Source organism: Pimephales promelas, chromosome 22 (genome assembly GCF_988280905.1).
Source record: "Pimephales promelas chromosome 22, fPimPro1.hap1.1, whole genome shotgun sequence".
Classification (NCBI taxonomy): Eukaryota; Metazoa; Chordata; class Actinopteri; order Cypriniformes; family Leuciscidae; genus Pimephales; species Pimephales promelas.
This window is the reverse complement of record NC_142790.1, coordinates 11,458,658-11,476,790: the sequence shown is the minus strand read 5'-3', so window position 1 is coordinate 11,476,790 and position 18,133 is coordinate 11,458,658. Positions and strand designations below refer to the sequence as shown.

At 35.4% G+C, this 18,133-nt stretch overlaps 1 protein-coding gene and 1 long non-coding RNA gene across 2 annotated transcripts in view; one reads left to right on the top strand and one right to left on the bottom strand.

The window, feature by feature from the left end:
- Positions 1-18,133, top strand: part of bmp6 (bone morphogenetic protein 6) — a 71,774-nt gene that overhangs the window by 7,711 nt on the left and 45,930 nt on the right. The window lies entirely within an intron of this gene.
- LOC120491928 (uncharacterized) lies at positions 58-2,817 on the bottom strand. Its single transcript, XR_016149300.1, has 3 exons — positions 2,363-2,817; positions 1,195-1,307; positions 58-1,030 (listed from the first exon to the last, which is right to left on the bottom strand). It is a non-coding gene; the product is annotated as an uncharacterized LOC120491928 (long non-coding RNA).

Genomic DNA, 18,133 nt, shown 5'->3' with positions numbered 1-18,133 from the left:
AACATTTGAATTCAACAAAACCCAGTAAAAAAATATTTCTACAAAACACACAAACACTCTTTGAAAGATAAACTTTAATGCACTACATCAGTAAAGCATTATGAAAACTAAACAAAATACATTAACATAAAATGCATTGATTTGCAGAGGTATTAAACAGAACAAAAATAAATAAATAAATAAATAAACTAACTGAAAGGAGTAGTTCACTTTTGAAAAAACTTTTGGTGATAATTTACTCACCCCCATGTCTTCCAAGATGTCCATGTCTTTCTTTCTTCAGTCGAAAAGAAATTAAGGTTTTTGATGAAAACATTCCAGGATTTTCTCCATATAATGGACTTCACTGGGAACCAAACGGTTCAGGGTCCAATGGCTAACAGTCAATTTGTCGTGAAAGCATGAGAATTGGCTCAATTGCGAGAGTCTTGTGCTGAATGCTTGAGAGTTGGCAGCCCTGACAAATCTTTTTTCGAGTCAATTCATTCATTTCGTTCATTGAATGAACCTAATGACTCGGAAAAAGATTTGTTAATTTTGATGAACGAGTTCGAATAGGAGAGTCATGAACATGCATAACAGAACAGAGCAAGGCGACCATTTGAGCTTATAAAACTTAAACTTTTTTTTTTTTTAAATGACCGATCGTTTCGCTTGATAAGACCCTTATTCATCGTCTGGAATCGTTTAAAGCCCTTTGAACAGTTTGCATAGAAACTGTCTTTTGGACCTTGAACCGTTTGGTCCCCAATGAAGTCCATTATATGGAGAAAATCCTGGAATGTTTTCATCAAAAACCTTAATTTCTTTTCAACTGAAGAAAGAATGACATGGATATCTTGGCATGGGGGCGAGTAAGCTATCAGCAAAAGGTTTTTTTTTTTTTAAAGTGAACTAATCCTTTAAGTCAAACAAAGTGAAATACAATAGCAAAAAGTAAAGTGGCCAAATCTTGAGTAAAAAGAGAAGTTCGTGACTTTTTCAGTCTGCCATAGACTCTTTTGGGGACATCAGAACCACCGAGGGAAATCTGGAAAGAATAAAAAAAACAAGCATTAGTATAAACTTGTTCATTTATAATTCTAATAAAAAGCTGTCACTTTGTTACTTAATTCAGAACACTTAATGCACAAAAATTCAGATATAATTATTATAACAAATAGGATTTTTCTTTATCATAAAGAATTTTCTAACCATTTCTGAGGTTTCAGGAAGGCACAGCTCAGATGATCTTGGGCTTGAGCTGAATGAACCTCGTTTCATGGACTCCAGGGCCTCTTTGAGAGATGCTAATATCCCTGGAAGCTCTACAAGAAAAAATCAAGTTGCATGTTATACAAAGTTAGGGCAGAACAAACACTAGTTTGTGTTCTTCATATATAATTTGTCTTTTGTTTAAATGGTGACATATTTAATGAACCATTACTGTAACTTCCACGCTATTATTAATTATTCATTATTAATAAAGACAGAACATTCTATTGAAAGTTACAAGTTGGTGACAGCTGATAACGACTTGATTAAATGTAAAAAAGCTGAATGCCACACATAAAATCATATAAATCAGTCCCTTGAGAAAAACACGATTATGTGATTGCATAATTCAATGCATAATCAGGCAAAATACATATTCATTTTTCAAATACGTGTTAATATATAATAGGTCACTTAGCTACTTAGCTGCTATTTGACACACTATTGCCTTTTTTGTTGTTTTTCACCAACAAAAAGTTACAAATCAAGAGGATCAACTACTACTTACTCGACTTGACCTCATCTACTCACGGTTAGGTTTAATAAAAAAATGTCTTTGCAATGTGCAAATTCCTTGGCTAGGCTAAATATTAAATATAAAATCTCTCATTTTATTATTTAACATCATTTTAATTTCTCAGTGCAAGATATTTAATAATTGGTTTTGTGAAAGCTTATAGTTGGTGATTACAACTTAATTTATTTATCGAATTGACATGAAAACTGACAGCCTACTAATAATTAATTAGATTTTACTATGAATTAAATATCACAAATGTGTAAGTTTTATTAGAGTTTAAAATATATTATAATATTTAAAACACAAGAAGTTACTTAGGGACAATCAAGCCTGTTGTGTAATCACCATTAATAACCTTTTTTTTCTGCAAACACAGTGTGCAATGTTTTTATAGTTGTTTTCACTGTCTAGATCTATAACATTAAGTTGATAGACGTCAATGGATAAACGTTAACTCGCTTTAGTGTCAAATCAACAGAAACGCCAGTAATCCACAGAACATCGTCACCAACTTCTGAAAATATTTTAAACTAAACCCAAAGTGAGAATAAAGCCAATTATACTAATCACTTAAACTAATAAACTTACCACCAAGAAGTAAGATCTTTTCTGGCAGTATCTTGCTCTGTCCATGTCGTGGCGGCGCAGCTCTGCGTTGTCCTCTTCACTGCTAAATTGTTCGCGGGAGCTGACGACCTGGTAATCTGCTCGTGTGTTCTCTTAATATTAGATCGGTGCTATCCACATAGGTCAGAGTCAGTGAAATAACAAAGCAAAATTTGGAAAATACATGATTTCTGTTGAAATATCCGAAGCTATAATGGGATACCACAGACAGTCAGTATCCGCTGTCTGCGCCCCGCCCAACATGTAAGTTCAAATGGCAGTGTGTGATTGGACAATTGCCGGCAAGCTTGTTTTGAAAAGGTTAGCTCTGATTGGTCCAAATGAATGCAACTGGAAATACTAACTAACTAACGGCCACAAAAAAAGAAACAACTCTGTTAATATAAACATAACATGCTTTATAAACAGGTTTTTTATTCATTTTGGCTAAACAAATGTAAGAGTAAAGCTTTAAAAAATTTATTTAGTTTTTCTAGTATGTACCTGATCTTTTATGTTGATGTGTGCAAGTACTGGTATTCACTTGTTTTGTGGAAAAGACTATTTGATTAATTAATGCAGAAGTATAGAAGTGCATTACTTGTAATTTTTAAACTTTATATATATATATATATATATATATATATATATATATAGATAGATAGATAGATAGATAGATAGATAGATAGATAGATAGATAGATAGATAGATAGATAGATAGATAGATAGATAGATAGATAGATAGATATATGTCTCAGTTGTTTTTCACAATATTTTTTTAAAGCAGGGCTGAAGCACATGCTACAGTATAACATAAATATTAAAAATATATTGCTCTAGTCCTATACAAGGTTAAATAAGTTAAGTAAGGTTACAAATTGCTATACACACAAAGTAAACACAAAAAATACTTTAATTTAGCAACAAGTATGCTTTCTGTAAATACACTAAAATTTCACTAAAACTATGTTTGTTTTTAGCATATTTCTAAAAGTGTAATTAAGTGTATATTTATTTGCATTGCGTTTCTAGTAAAACATTTTTAAATACAATTAAAATATGTTTGTATTTAGCATATTTCTTAAAAATGTAATTAAATACCAATGTACTTCTAGTACACTTTTTAGAAACATATTTAAAGCATGATTGTCATTAGCATATTTATTAAAAATATAATTAAGAATACATTTATTACCAATGTACTAATAATATACTTTTTTAGAAATACATTAAAAGTATGCTTTTCTATAGTGTATTTCTTAAAAGTGTATTTGAACATATATTTATTACCAATGTAGTTCTAATATACTTTTTAGAAATACATTTAAAGTATAATTATCATTAGCATATTTATTAAAAATATAATAAAGCATACATTTATTACCAATATATTACTAATATACTTTTTATAAATACATTAAAAGTATGCTTTTCTATAGTATATTTCTTAAAAGTGTAATTAAATATATATTTATTACCAATGTACTTCTAGTATACTTTTTAGAAATATACTAAAATGCAATAAAATAAATTTTTAGTACACTTTAAATAAGCATGTTGTAAATACAAATGTATTATAAACACACTATTTGTATTTCAAATATATTTTTAATACATTTAATACAACGTCTTTTTCACCTGGGGTGCTATGGTAATTATGGTAAATACCAAAAGCCGACGTGGAAAATGCACATGAACACCCCTTCATGTGGTATTTTTCACTGGGCAACTCGTAGAATATTTTGATGGATGAGTTGCCAAGATGAGATAAACTTTGACCTTTTCATAATGGCAGAGAGCACCGCGAGAGTCGTGAATGGTAAAAATATTTATGATCTAGAAAATATACAGCATATTATTTACCTTTTGAGTTTTGATAAATCATTTTCTTGCTGTTAGCAATCTAAAATAGTTGTAGCTAAATAACAGGTCTGGATCTCCATCTTTTTACCAAATTACGACAACAAAAGCACTTGAACGCAACACACTGGTAAATACCAGTTCACAAATGTGGAAAATATCCTATCCTATCCTACGTGAACACACCAACAGACTGAACGCGCGTTTGGGCATGATCAGTCAGAAGTATCAAACTACATTCATAACTGGCCTTATTAGGCCTAAACTGGTCTGTCCCGGCTTTATGCAGTTATTAATGCAGTTATTAGAGAGAGGAAGAGAGTGAGACGTTGAAATAATGAGACAGAAAAGCATGTGGGTCAGTATTATTATTTATTTATTAATTAACTTATATAGCATATTCAGTTTAATTTTCTATTTAGCCTATTATAGATAGGACTATACTGTATTTATTAAAAGTAAATTGTATGTGTCAATTGATTGTGAAGTTAGATATCGAAAATTGCAGATCAAGCGCATGGGGCTGCATGTCTTCTCTTGTTATGAAAACCCTATTTTCCGTTAACTACGCGCAGTGATATGGAACTGTAATGCGGTTCAAACTTGCCTGAAACTACTTTAGCTGTGCGTTTCCCTGAAAATAATTGCACACCTTTAGAACATTTTCAACCAATCAAAATCAAGCATTCAACAGCCCTGTAGTATAAAGAGTAATATTGCATCCATCATATCTCCAAAAAGTCTTTAGTTGTATTACAGTATATTTATAAAAGAACGATAGGCTGCACCGAGTCTTTCCGGAAAAAGTCGAGCGGGTGGAGGCGTGCCGTGTGGGCGGAGCTAAAGAATCACAAGCGTGCGAGGTCTCGAGTGTTTTTATAAATTATAAATGATTTGAACTTGAGCTCTGTGTTTTTAGAACACCATGTCATGCGCGAGTTTTAGAACATTTGTGTGTGTCTACTCGTGGTTTATTAAGACATGATTTGGTTCTACAATAAACAAACAGACACCTAACAGTAGCCACCTAAACAAATGTATTTAAACAAACACACCACACATCGCATGCTCCATAGATACAATAACTATATGTGATCATGTTGTTTAGCCTACTTGCTGTGCTTAAGTTACACGCCGATAGACACACAGACATTTGAAGCAGTTCTACTCACCGCCTGCAGTTCCAACGCAAGACCGTTAACCGTTTACTCCATCCTTGAGAACTAAATGATTAGCAAATCTGGCTTCAAACTGGCCTTGTTTATATATAAAAAAAATAATCCTCGAAATGCATGGAACAACAAGAACAATTGCACAACTGTATTGATGTTCTGGAAAAACAAACTCCATCCACTGGTCCCTTAAAGCTTGATTCTTTGGGAATCTGTGCAGTGTTGTCTTGCCTTGGCAATCAAAAACACACTTCTTTGGTGACATGTTGCAGCACAGCTGATGCACAGCGCTTTGATGGGCATAGGTTATGGCTATCGCTCTACAGCTGCGCGCGCGCCCTTCTGAGAGAAGTGCCCTTAAGACCGTCTAATGTCATACGCGCCCATACTCGAAAAAAAACTTTCCGAAACTTGTGGCAACCAGGAAGGAGTATTTTGAGAACAGAAATACTCAATCAAACTTAGAACATAATTTTTGAAACTTTGTCCATGTTTAGCATGAGAATCCAACTCTTTAACAGTTTACCCCCCCCCCCCTTAAAACACATACACACACAAAAAGTTAGCATTTTGCAGACTTTGTCCACATTGACCTTTCTTACAATTAAAAACACTAGTTTCTTAGTTTTGTTGCATTATATATATATATATATATATATATATATATATATATATATATATATATATATATATATATATATATATTTAGTGGTATGAATAAGTTTTGGCACCCATGCTAAAGTTGCCTAAAAAGAGGAATAAAAAATCATCTTTTGGATATTGATCTTAATGCCTTAATTAGAAAAATGAGGAAAACTCCAACCTTTAAGGACACAAATTTTCTTTGTGAATGAATAATGTATCATAAATAAATATTTTTTTTTTCCTTAAAATACAGGGTGCATAAGTCTGGGTACCCCTATGTTAAATTCCCATAGAGTCAGGCAGATTTTTATTTTTAAAAGCCAGTTATTTCATGGATCCAGGATAATATGCATCCTGATAACGTTCCCTTGGCCTTTGGAATTAAAATATCCCCACATCATCACACACCTTCCACCACACCTAGAGATTGGCATGGGGTACTTTCCATAAGATCATCTTTCAATGCAAATCAAACCAGCTATTAGGCTAACTGAAGTAAAACCATGCCAATCTCTAGGTGTGGTGGAAGGTGTGTGATGATGTGGGTCTATTTTAATTCCAAAGGCCAAGGGAACTTTATCAGGATGCATATTATCCTGGATCCATGAAATAACTGGCTTTTAAAAATAAAAATCTGCCTGACTCTATGGGAATTTAACACTAATTAAAACTTATTCATACCCCTGTGTATATATATATATATATATATATATATATATATATATATATATATATATATATATATATATATATATCATATTTAATGCAACAAAACTAAATATATGAACAAAATGGACAAAATGGCTTTTACTTTTCTTTTAGCCTCTTAGCCTGGGGCCAGATCCCCTCGTTCGCTGAACTAGACATTTTTGGACCATGATTATCTGGCAAAGAATGTGAGTTTTAATCTCAGTTAAACAGACTCGCTGAAGTTGATGATCATGAGGTCAGGAGATAAGCTTCTTTCAGGGAACGTCCTCTTTGCTTCAGTCTTAGCTGTGAAGTCCCGATGCTATCTCTGCGTCTCACGCCATAGCCGTCAGACATGCCTTCACGGCCACCGGTTCCTGCGATCAGTCCTGAGGAATGTGCCATTCTCTGCAGGTAGCTGCTGTCTTTGACTGAAGCATCTCATTTTATCAGGGATCATATTGAATGAGGAATGAAGAAGGATCTCCGAACAATAAAACTCTCCGTGCCGTTGCCTCTGGCTGTGAATCTGTTAGATAACAACAGGGCGTTTGTTAAACCGATGGATAGGGATGTGAGAAGATACCACAGAACCAACATCTGATTACGTGATAAATCACTTGTCAGATGGATCACATCCATGTAGCCATTTAAAAGTGTCACGCCAACATCCAAGTTAACCACAGAAGAAATAAGGGGTCACTCCTTGCTTATTCCTCCTAACCAAATGTGTGGTGTTTTTCACTATAGCCTGCCGATGGCCTGACGTCAAACACTTTTAAAGTGAGGCTTGAACCAAGTCTGTGCTTGAAAGTGAAAATCTTACACACAAAGTTAGAGATATGTGTACAGCTGAGTGTGACCTCTGCCAATCCTCCTGGGTTAACCTTTCACCCCCAGATAAGGTCACAGCTGAGCCATCACCACTGGGTTCAGACCTACAGGAATGCAACATTTGTTACCAGATGATGTTAAGTAATATAATTGTATTAGTCTGGGTAGATGTGATATTTAAATTAAGCAAATGAAAAGTAAACTGAAGACAAATGTTGACGGATGTTTTGTTCCTGTGTGTCGCAGTTAGTGAAAAATTCTGGTAACGCTTCCTTTTACAGTACAGTACTTACAGTGTACTTACCTAGAAAGTACTGGCTAATATAAGGTAAGTACATGGAGCAGGTGTAGGTTTAGGGGTAGGTTCAGGGTTAGCACTAGTTATTACCCAGTAATTGTAGTTACTAAAATAAGTACATAGTATTTACATGGGTAACTGGACTGTAAAAGGAAGCGTTACAAAAATTCTAAACAAAATTAGACAATATACGGTAGAATAAATTAACAACTTATCATTTTCTTTTTATTTTGTTTTCAATATTAATGAACATTATATTTTTTGATTTACTGAAGAAAATGCGAGCGGTGTTTGTGTTGGTCAAAAATGTTTGGTAACACTTTACTTGAAGGGGTGCGCATAAGACTTGTGCATTCAGCCGATTTTCTGATATTTAGAAGAATATCAGTAACCAGACAGTTTCTGGTCTCATTGACCTCTAAAATCAGCTGAATGGATTTGAAAACGGTAAAACTCAACTGTTTAACTCTGGGGGAGTTGGAAAATGAGTCTATTTCCAAAAAAAGTGGAGTATCCCTTTAAGTGTCATTCGCTCAGTTATGACATTTTGAATGCAAATATGACATTGTTTGAGATGTCTTTGTTATGAAAACCTTGACATAAACCAATACATCATAACATGTCAGAGTGTTTGTCATGACAACTTGACATTACTAAGACAACACAACCTGTCATAAACATGTCACAGCAGATTAATAATCAAACTTAAGAAACCACCTAGCTTTATCGGTTAACATTACATTAAACTGTCATGTGGTTGGTTTTGACATTGGCTGTCATGAAGCCATTATAACTTTTTAATGACAAATTCAATGTGTACCACTGTAGTTGAGGTCACGAAAAATATTCATGACAGAGTTATAATGCCTCATGACAGCTGATGTCAAAGCCAACCACATGACAGTTTAACTTAATTTTATGTCAAGTTGTCATGACAAAGACACTGACAGGTTATGAAGTTATGGTTTATGTCAAGATGTCATAAAAAAGACATCTTAAACAATGTCATATTTGCATTCAAAATGTCATTATTGAGCGAAAGACACTTAATGACAGTTGTCATAAACATGCATAAAAATCTTACTTCATATTCAAGACATGTCGTGTCATGGTTATGAAGGTGTCATGTCAGTCTTATGCACACCCCTTCAAGTAAAGTGTTACCAAATGTGTTTTGCACGTTTAGTTCTGTTTCCTGTGTTTTCAGTTGGTTACCATCAGTTAACAAAAATTAATTGTTTAATTATCAGTTACACCTGTTGTTCATTTCATTGTTCTTTGTATTTAAGCATTTTTCTTTCATTTTTTTGTCATTTCTCGTGATATTATGGTTGTTCTGTTCCTATTTCTTTGTATTTCTGTTCTAACTTCAAGGTACATCATATAAAACTAGAAAACATTTTATGTACAACTATAGCAAATATTGATATTTAGCATCATTTAATTATATAATTATTATATTATTTACATAAATGTAATGGTCTTTATTTAATTAAATGTTATCTTTTATTTAAATGAAGCATTTAAAATGATTTAAGCAAATGAAGAAAAAGAAAGAAAAATAGTAATTTCTAGAATTTATTATAAACAAATCCATTTGAACTATTCACAAATAATATTTGGTTAATTTAAAATATGTACACATTCATTTGTATGTCTAATATGCTGAAAATGGTTCTGATTAAATAACTAATGTTTAAAGAACTGTATGTAAATAAAGTGCCCCTATTATGTTTTTGATTTTACCTTACATTCTTTTGAGTTACAATCCTTATTCCTCGACGTCTCTGTGTTTATCACAGAAGTGGGAGTGTGGATTTTCTAGAAGTCATGTGCTGTGCGTGTATGTCCTTTAATTTATTATTTGTTGATATGATTTTCGAGTGTATAGCAGTGGCTGTTTATAATAAATAAGTGAGCAGAGAAATCTTGAAAAGTATCTTACTCTTATCTGACACTGATATTAAAATGGGCCGTCTTTGCAGTGTCCGGCTATTTTTTTAATTGATTATATGTTATTTTTTCATAGGATACCATCCATATTGAAACTAACGAAATCACGCCATAGATTAGTGTGCAAACGGTAGCTCAGATAGGTCTAAAACACATGAGGTTAGGATAATACAAAATCAGTAATCACACGTATTCACATTAGGATGGGATTCGGTTTTTCTGGGGACTGTTGAGTTTGCCGAAAAACAGTAGGTAATTTGCCCTGGAATTTTTTGAGGTTGTGTGAGGAAAACACAGACTTGGCAGATTCAGATGCATGTGATTAAAATCGCAAAGTATGTCTGTGAAAAATGGATTTCTCTAATGACCCCCTGTAAAACTAGTCCCATCTGGCTATAACACAAGAGTTTGGTTCGTGTTGTCGAGAATACGCAAATGCACTTTGCATGCACTTTAAAAAGGTTAAAGACTTGTGGTGAAATTTAATATTTTGAATTACCGACCCCATCATTACTGTTTGTATCACTGTGTATCAAGCACTGAGGAAGCCTCTGGAGCTGAAATTTAAATATTGTATGGCCGTTTCGTCTCTGACACACAATCATAATAGGCCGGGCCGTCTGACCAATCAGCAGGCTCACAGAAAAAAGGAGGGGTTTAGAGAGACTGAATCTTTGAACAAACTGTTTTCACACTCTGAGAAATGAGGTGAATCTTTAAATAGCATAATAGGGGCACTTTAAAACGATTTAGTTCCTGTATTTTAAAACAAATTGACCCAATTCTGGAAGAAACCGATCCCTCACTGACAATATAAACGCACTCTCCACCCGTGGCGGAATGTCACCCAGTGCCCTCCTCAAGTGAAAAGGAAATGTGTGAGCGCTCTAGATTTATGGTTCCACTGCTTCCACTTACACGTTTTGACAATGAAAGAGGTTACATTGTTAAAATGTGTAATAACAATCAGACTGAGCACAAGAAAAAATAGGAACATGAAAGGATTAGTTTAGATAAGACCTCTATTCATCGGCTGGGATCGTGTAGAGCCCTTTGAAGCTGCATTAAAAATGCAATTTGGACCTTCAACCCGTTGATAACCGTTGAAGTCTAATATATGGAGAAAAATCCTGAAATGTTTTCCTCAAAAACTTTCATTTATTTTCAACTGAAGAAAGAAAGAAATGAATATCTTGGAAGATGTGGGGAGTGAGTAAATTGTCAGGACATTTTAAATCTGAATTGAACTAATCTCAAGTCCAAAGTATTTTTTTATGCATACAGTTAGCATACTGTTTTCAAATTATGCTTCATTTGATAGCTAGTGAGAACAAATGCACTCGACACATGTACACTAGAAACACCCTTGTCCAGTGTCTGCACTATTTCTGTTCAAAAGTTATGAGCGATAAATTGTCTTTGTACTGATATCTTTTACTTCCCTCACTCAAGTACAGGGTTCTCAAGTTTGAGCAAAAGCTTAGGTTAGGGGAGGAGCCATAATGAAGCCCCGCCCCACCCATCCCCGCCCCCAATTTTACCCATTGTTCATAATTAACCAGAACAAATTAAAATTATAACAATTAGTAAATCTGATAAATGACAGAGCAATTTGATGATTGAACAGAGCATCAAATACTCTTTAATGCAGTATTACAAATATAGCTAACCAAAAATATAACAAATTGCTCCAAACAGTTTCAAACAAATCTTTAAAAATTGCGTCTTCTATCTAGACGAATGATTTATTGTGTGGTGGGACATTGAGAACAAATGGACAGATTAGAGTGCACCACCTCTTCCACTGTGTCCTCCTCTAATCTGGCAACCTTTTTAGGGGGCTTACCCTTTGGTGCCCAAAATGACAAAATATCTTTCTGCTTTTTTCCTGACATCTTTGAAAAATACAAATGCAACATTATGACAATGATTAAATATTACCCAGAGCAATCTGCTGTAATACATCCTTAATGTAACTAGAAAGACTATTAATATTACAGTATAATATAATTTAAAATAAAATCAGTAAATCTTCATTCCTTTCCATACCCACTAACATTTCTCTTAGTTTCAGATAACGTAAGATAGCCAAACTGAGCCTGGTTGCAAAGTAGTTGTAGAGTTTTTGACTCCATCAATAATAATGTACGATGGGCTACATAAATGTTCTAGCCCAAAAATGTTAGACGAGCTTCTTCCAACTGACCTTCTTCTCCATCACGACACATGTGTTCGCGCGATGTTGTTGGTTACCTAGTTACGAACGTACGGTGGCCGAGTATGTTCCGTCCATTTCCGTGTGTTCGCGCTACTGAATGACATGTCATGTGTAGATCAGTGGTGCACGCAGCGCGCATATATGTTGCCTAGTAACGAACGCAATCTGGCGGAGATACGCGCTGGCGGCAGGAAACTTCACTTTGTTTGCCTGCGCCTCGTATACAACGTTAGAAAGCTTTCAGCCAGGACAACTTGGTTGGCATTGCCTTTTCAGCGTGAGAAATACACAGTGTGGCGTGTGAGCGTGTGAACCGGTCGAAATGAGTGTGTCTCACGGCCAATGCGTGAGACTTGAGAACCCTGCAAGTACTCACCAACAGATGTCTGTTGTTTTTGCTGTCTCCAGTTTTTTGTTGTTCTTAATGTTCTGTCTCCCCCTTTTCTTTTTTGACTGTGAAACAACACCCTGGCTTGGCCAATGATGTCAACTTGTTGATGAAAAGTTCCGGGTAAAACAATTCTAAACGCATGTGAGAGATCCATACAATTGAACTGCATAGCTAGGGTCCGCATACTGTGTGTGTGACATCGATTGTGTGTCAGTTGTACTGTAAGCATGCAGCACAATTTTTCTAACTATGCGACGCGTAGGCTACACCGGTGTTGGGAAAGTTTACTTTCTAGTTCAAAAAACTAGTTCAAAGTTCATTTCACACAATTTAAGTGAACTAATTCAGTTCATTGTTATTTCCACAGCCCATATACAACCACAGACAACAATTATTTTATCTACGGGCAAAGTTTGCTCAGAAATGTACGATTTTTCCCATCCTCACCGACTAAATGATCGACGCCTCATTGCTCACTACTTTGTCGATGGCAGCTGTGGTGTGACACTGGTGGCTGGCGTTGCCAGATTGGGTGTTTTTCGCTACATATTAAGGCCTGTTTACGTGTTTTAGCCGGGTTTTCGCCTGGAAGGCTCAATAGGTCTGGCACCCTATTGTACAAAGTTAAACTGAGAGAGCGTGAGTTCACAGACACCAGAATGAACGAGTTCACAGTAATGTTTATCAGGCAGTAATACAGTACGTTCAGTTTACCGTCGCCCAAAATATGGATTCGTATGAACTATCGTTCATTGAACGCGTTCAAGCACAACACTGGCGTACACACACTCAAAACCAATGTTATTCTTTTATGGAGCAGAAACAACGCAACCTCGGCATCTGTTTTCAGGCCTTCACTCTTAGGTCTCTCCGTTTTTGAGTCATAAAGCTGTTGCCTGATCATAACCCTTTCTTTTTCCAGGGATATTCCTCTGACCTTTTCTCTTTTGGAATGTCTCTCATACATCTCTCTTTCAAAGGTCTTTCTTCAAATCTCCCTTTTGTCTTGCTCACTCTCACTCTTTCCTATCACATCATGAGTGTATTTGTCCCGTGCTGCTGATTGGCTACAAGTCTGTTGTGGCACTCGGTCAAATCCCCTTTCAACAGAGTTTTTTTGTTGCTTACTGCACTTTTAACAAAACAGAAATGCTTGCAAACTACAACAACAATGGATGGCTCCCGGGATAAGATATTGTATGAGGAGGTCATTAAGTATCCACTTTGTACAACTAAAAGATTATAATTATGTGTATATGGGTTATAATTAATAGTGAGAGAGATATAAATACACAAACCCATATTTGAAATAAATTTATTTTATGCTAAGTACATATTACATATACAAATACATTCACATATTTATGTACTTAACCATACATTGTGCTTTTGGTATACTAAATTGGTATACTTAAAAGTCTGCTAAATTAGAACAAATAATTTTGTACTTAATGCACTAAAATAGTGCCAAAGTCCAACTAAAGATATACTTAAGTATACTGATTGTGCTAAAGTGGAGCTGTTGCAACTATACTTTAGGTACACTTTAAATTTCTTGTATTTAAATTATATAGTGATCACACTATCATTACTAATAGTGATATTAAAGACATTTTAGGCAATATTATTAATAAATTATTAATAAATGTGCATTGTGGAATAAATCAAATAAAGTTTAATTATAATATTTAAATCAGTACGTCTCAAGCGATATGTTAAAATATGTTAATTGTTTGTAGTATACTTTTATGAAAAAATATATATAGACATATAAATGTACAGTTGATCATAAAATGTTGATCATATATATATATTTATGATCAACATTTTATGATCAAGTACATTTATATGTCTTTTTTTTATTTGACATAGTTTTGTTTTGATTTTTTTTTTTGCTTCAAATCAAAGTTTGCAATTTGTAACTGGTTGTTTTAGTTCATATAATGCTTTAAAAAAGACTTTTTGAAATCCCTAAGGGAGGAATTAATATAAAAATTACTTCCGAAACCAGTGGTGGGCTGTCAGGGCCAGCAAGGCCTTCTCTGCTGGCCTAAACGCTATCAGAATCACTGACTTGCACTTTAATATATTTTTTCCATGAATGAGTATTCAATTATTACAAATAGTTTGTTCTCTTAATTTCATAGCTTTTCTCTTGGTTGCGCTGCTTCCAGTAGTGTGCTTTTATGTTAGAGCTTGTATCCAATCATATTTCAGCCATCATGCGTTGCCAAGGTAAATAAATCTGCCTGAAGGCCTTCAGAATCAACAGTGCGGGTGCCTGTAGTATAAAATGAATGGCAATGAAACCGTTTCTTTAACCAATCAGATAATCCGTCAGATTTAATCAGCCAATCAGATTTCGCTTTGACTGCAGCGGGGCCATCTTAGCTGGCACATAATAACGTCTGTATTTTCTCGTTCTTTGATTGGATGCAAGTACAGTCCGCTTACTACTGGTAGACTGGTAGTATCCGCATCTATAGCGATCTGCGTAAACTAAATATATATTCCTGTAGATGTAATAGTTTTTCAACCCAAAAATTAATGTTTCTTTCCCTTCTCGAGAAAAAAAAATCCCTTATTCGCTAAACGCAGATACGGAACTCTATCGATCTCTCCGGGTAAAACAGAACTGACTAAGTTATGAAACGAATGATTTTGAAAGCAAAAGTCCCGCTGATCTCATTGATTTCATTCAAAACTCTGTGTGAGAGCATGGGGCAGCTGTACACATCGTCATGTTTTGCGGTGACTGTGTCAAAAAGCGAATAAAGTGAATTAAAACTTATGCTAGAAATATGACGAGACAGACACGACATTGTTAGAACTGAAACGGAAGTAGAACCTGTACGACAGTAATTTAAGTCTTCTTGAGGAAAGAAATAAGGATGGATTTTGTGTAAAAAATAATCTGTAGTTTTGGTGAGTATAATGCTTTTTTCCCCATGGTGAATGTGATTTTCTTCTTAATTTTTCTCATAAATTTATGATCGAAACTTAATTTTTTTCAAACATTCATACTATTGTAACGTCCGAAAAAGGGACTATTAACCCTTGAACGACAAGATAACGGAACACAAGAACCACTGTCCAAACGCACCAGCCGAACTCACACGCTCCTTTCTCTCTACCGGCCTTTCACGAACTCACCCCATTAATCCAATAACTGCGGGTGCAAAATAAAAACAATAATTATAGAGAGGCTTTGTGCTGATACACTATTAAAAGTTATTAATTCAGGTAGGACAGAAGGCCTAGGTGTGTAATGCATGGCCCGCCACTGTCCGGAACCAATGCTGCTGAAAAAGTGGGTGGGCACTGTTGATCTATATTGTGGCTGCTTTGTGTCACATGACAAGCTTGATGCTTTGCCGTAGCGAAAAAAAATAAGGTGATACTTTCTAAAATAATAGTCGCCTTAAAAAATGATGCTGGGGGGCTCAGCATATTTTAAACTTAGTTGTGATGAGTGAAAGGGCTAATTAACAACAAGATCAAATATCGAGTTAGACTTGAAATATGTCAGAGGATATACACACACACAGAGAAAGAGAGAGAGAGAGAGAGAGAGAGAGAGAGAGAGAGAGAGAGAGAGAGAGAGAGAGAGAGAGAGAGAGAGAGAGAGAGAGAGAGAGAGAGAGAGAGAGAGAGAGAGAGAGAGAGAGAGAGAGAGAGAGAGAGAGAGAGAGAGAGAGAGAGAGAGAGAGAGAGAGAGAGAGAGAGAGAGAGAGAGAGAGAGAGAGAGAGAGAGAGAGAGAGAGAGAGAGAGAGAGAGAGAGAGAGAGACTTTGACTGTTGTACTTTCTGCTCTGGAATGCAAGCCACCAATATTTTGACTTCTCCTTTGGAAACAGCTGCGTTTCCCTTTTCAAAGATATTTTTTCCTTATTTATCAGATCCCTTAGGGGAGATCCATCTCTACTGTCTGACACAGACTTCCTCCTCTAAATCTGTGTCTCTGGCCAGCCCTCAGTTCACACACACCTGCTGCAGCACACACAGATGGCTCTAACAGGTCTCCCTGCTTGGCATGCTCACACAGACACAGACACACAGGTAGCCACAGTTGCAAGAGACACCGCACACAATACCTCAATAAGCACCATATCTCATCTGTACCAAATATGTACCAAATAAGGCATTCCGACCCCCTAAAAAAAATCGCCACCTAGGGGGCCAAAATGACAACTGTTGTTCTGGGGTTACTGTAAGTTGCCTAACCCTAACCTCTTGATTCAGGGTGGATGTTATAATTATATTAAATTAACAACTTGTACAAAATATTCAGTTGGTTGAATTTCTTTATATACCAATATTTGTAAGTTAAACTAAACGGCAGGATGTGCTTTATAATCACTCTTTCCCGCCATTGATATCATTTTCGCTTTACGTGTTTTCTAGGGCTGTATTCAACCAAAGAAATCCTTAGTCGACCAAAGTCGAGTCCTGCGCAACGATTAGTCGACAAAAAAAAAAAAAAAACGTGATTTTTTAACTGCAAAAAGTGAAGAGCTCTGTCCTAGGTCTATAGTAACAGTCACAATCGCGCACCTGACCACACCACACGCTGCAAAAAAAATATATAGGCTAATATATATACTGCTAGCTGCCACATAATGAAAATTCCCAACAAAAGCTCTCGTTTATACAGGCTTTATATTCTTCTTTACTTTCAAAGCTATGGGTTAACTTTCGTCCTGACGATCAAGGCGTTTTAAACAACACACAAAAAACCCAAATAACTTAAAAACAATCCTAATAATAGGCTGTAGGACCGCGTATAGTTTTTTTTTTTTCGTTTTGTTGCATTATTTAGGCTATTTTTAAATGCGTCAAGTGTACAAATAAAAACGAAAACATTAAGAAAACACAATCTATTGAGTCAGCATGATATAGCCGTTAAAACTAAGGCTGCTCACGTCTTTTGCGCGCTCAAGTTCGATTTCAAATGTAGGCGCGCGACTTGTGCGCTCATAATGGAGCAGCGCGATCGCCTCCCTCCACAGTCTTGTCGTCTTTGTTTTAAAATGCAGCCAGACAAAAGATTTAGATTTCCTGGACATTTTGTCGACTAAAGCCAAAACAAGCATGCGTTCTAACTGAATGAACACAGCATCCCTTACCGAGCGCGAGCAGCCAGCCACAGGTGCGGTTCCGAGTGTATTTTGTGTGTGCGCTAAACTGTGGCGCAGTTACAAAAATCGCCTAAATTAAAGCATTTTAAAGTTGGGACAAAACATAGGCTAATTATATTTAGAATAGAGTAATAAATAACTGCTTATAAAGGAATAAATATCAAGGAGTAAATCATTGAAAAATGCTTTCTATTGGTAAAAAAAAAAAAAAATGCAACTGGTCGACCAATAAGAATGTCAGTCGACCAAGACGGCATCGACCGATTAGTCGACTAAACGACTAAAGTTGACAGCCCTAGTGTTTTCACTGTTTTATGGTAGGGGGCGCTATTCCACATCTTCTAAAAGAGTACCGAATCTCCTGATCAGAGCACATGAAGATTCAGAAACAAGCGAAATGTTACTGAATGAAATGTCGACCCAGGCGGAGGTAAAAGACTGTGCAAGCATTAGGGGATGGACTCGATCTACTCCATCTTTGTTTAGGTCATCAATTTGAATCCGATCTGGATGTAGGCTTCGACAAAAAAAGGGATTTTTTTTTTTTTTGCTGA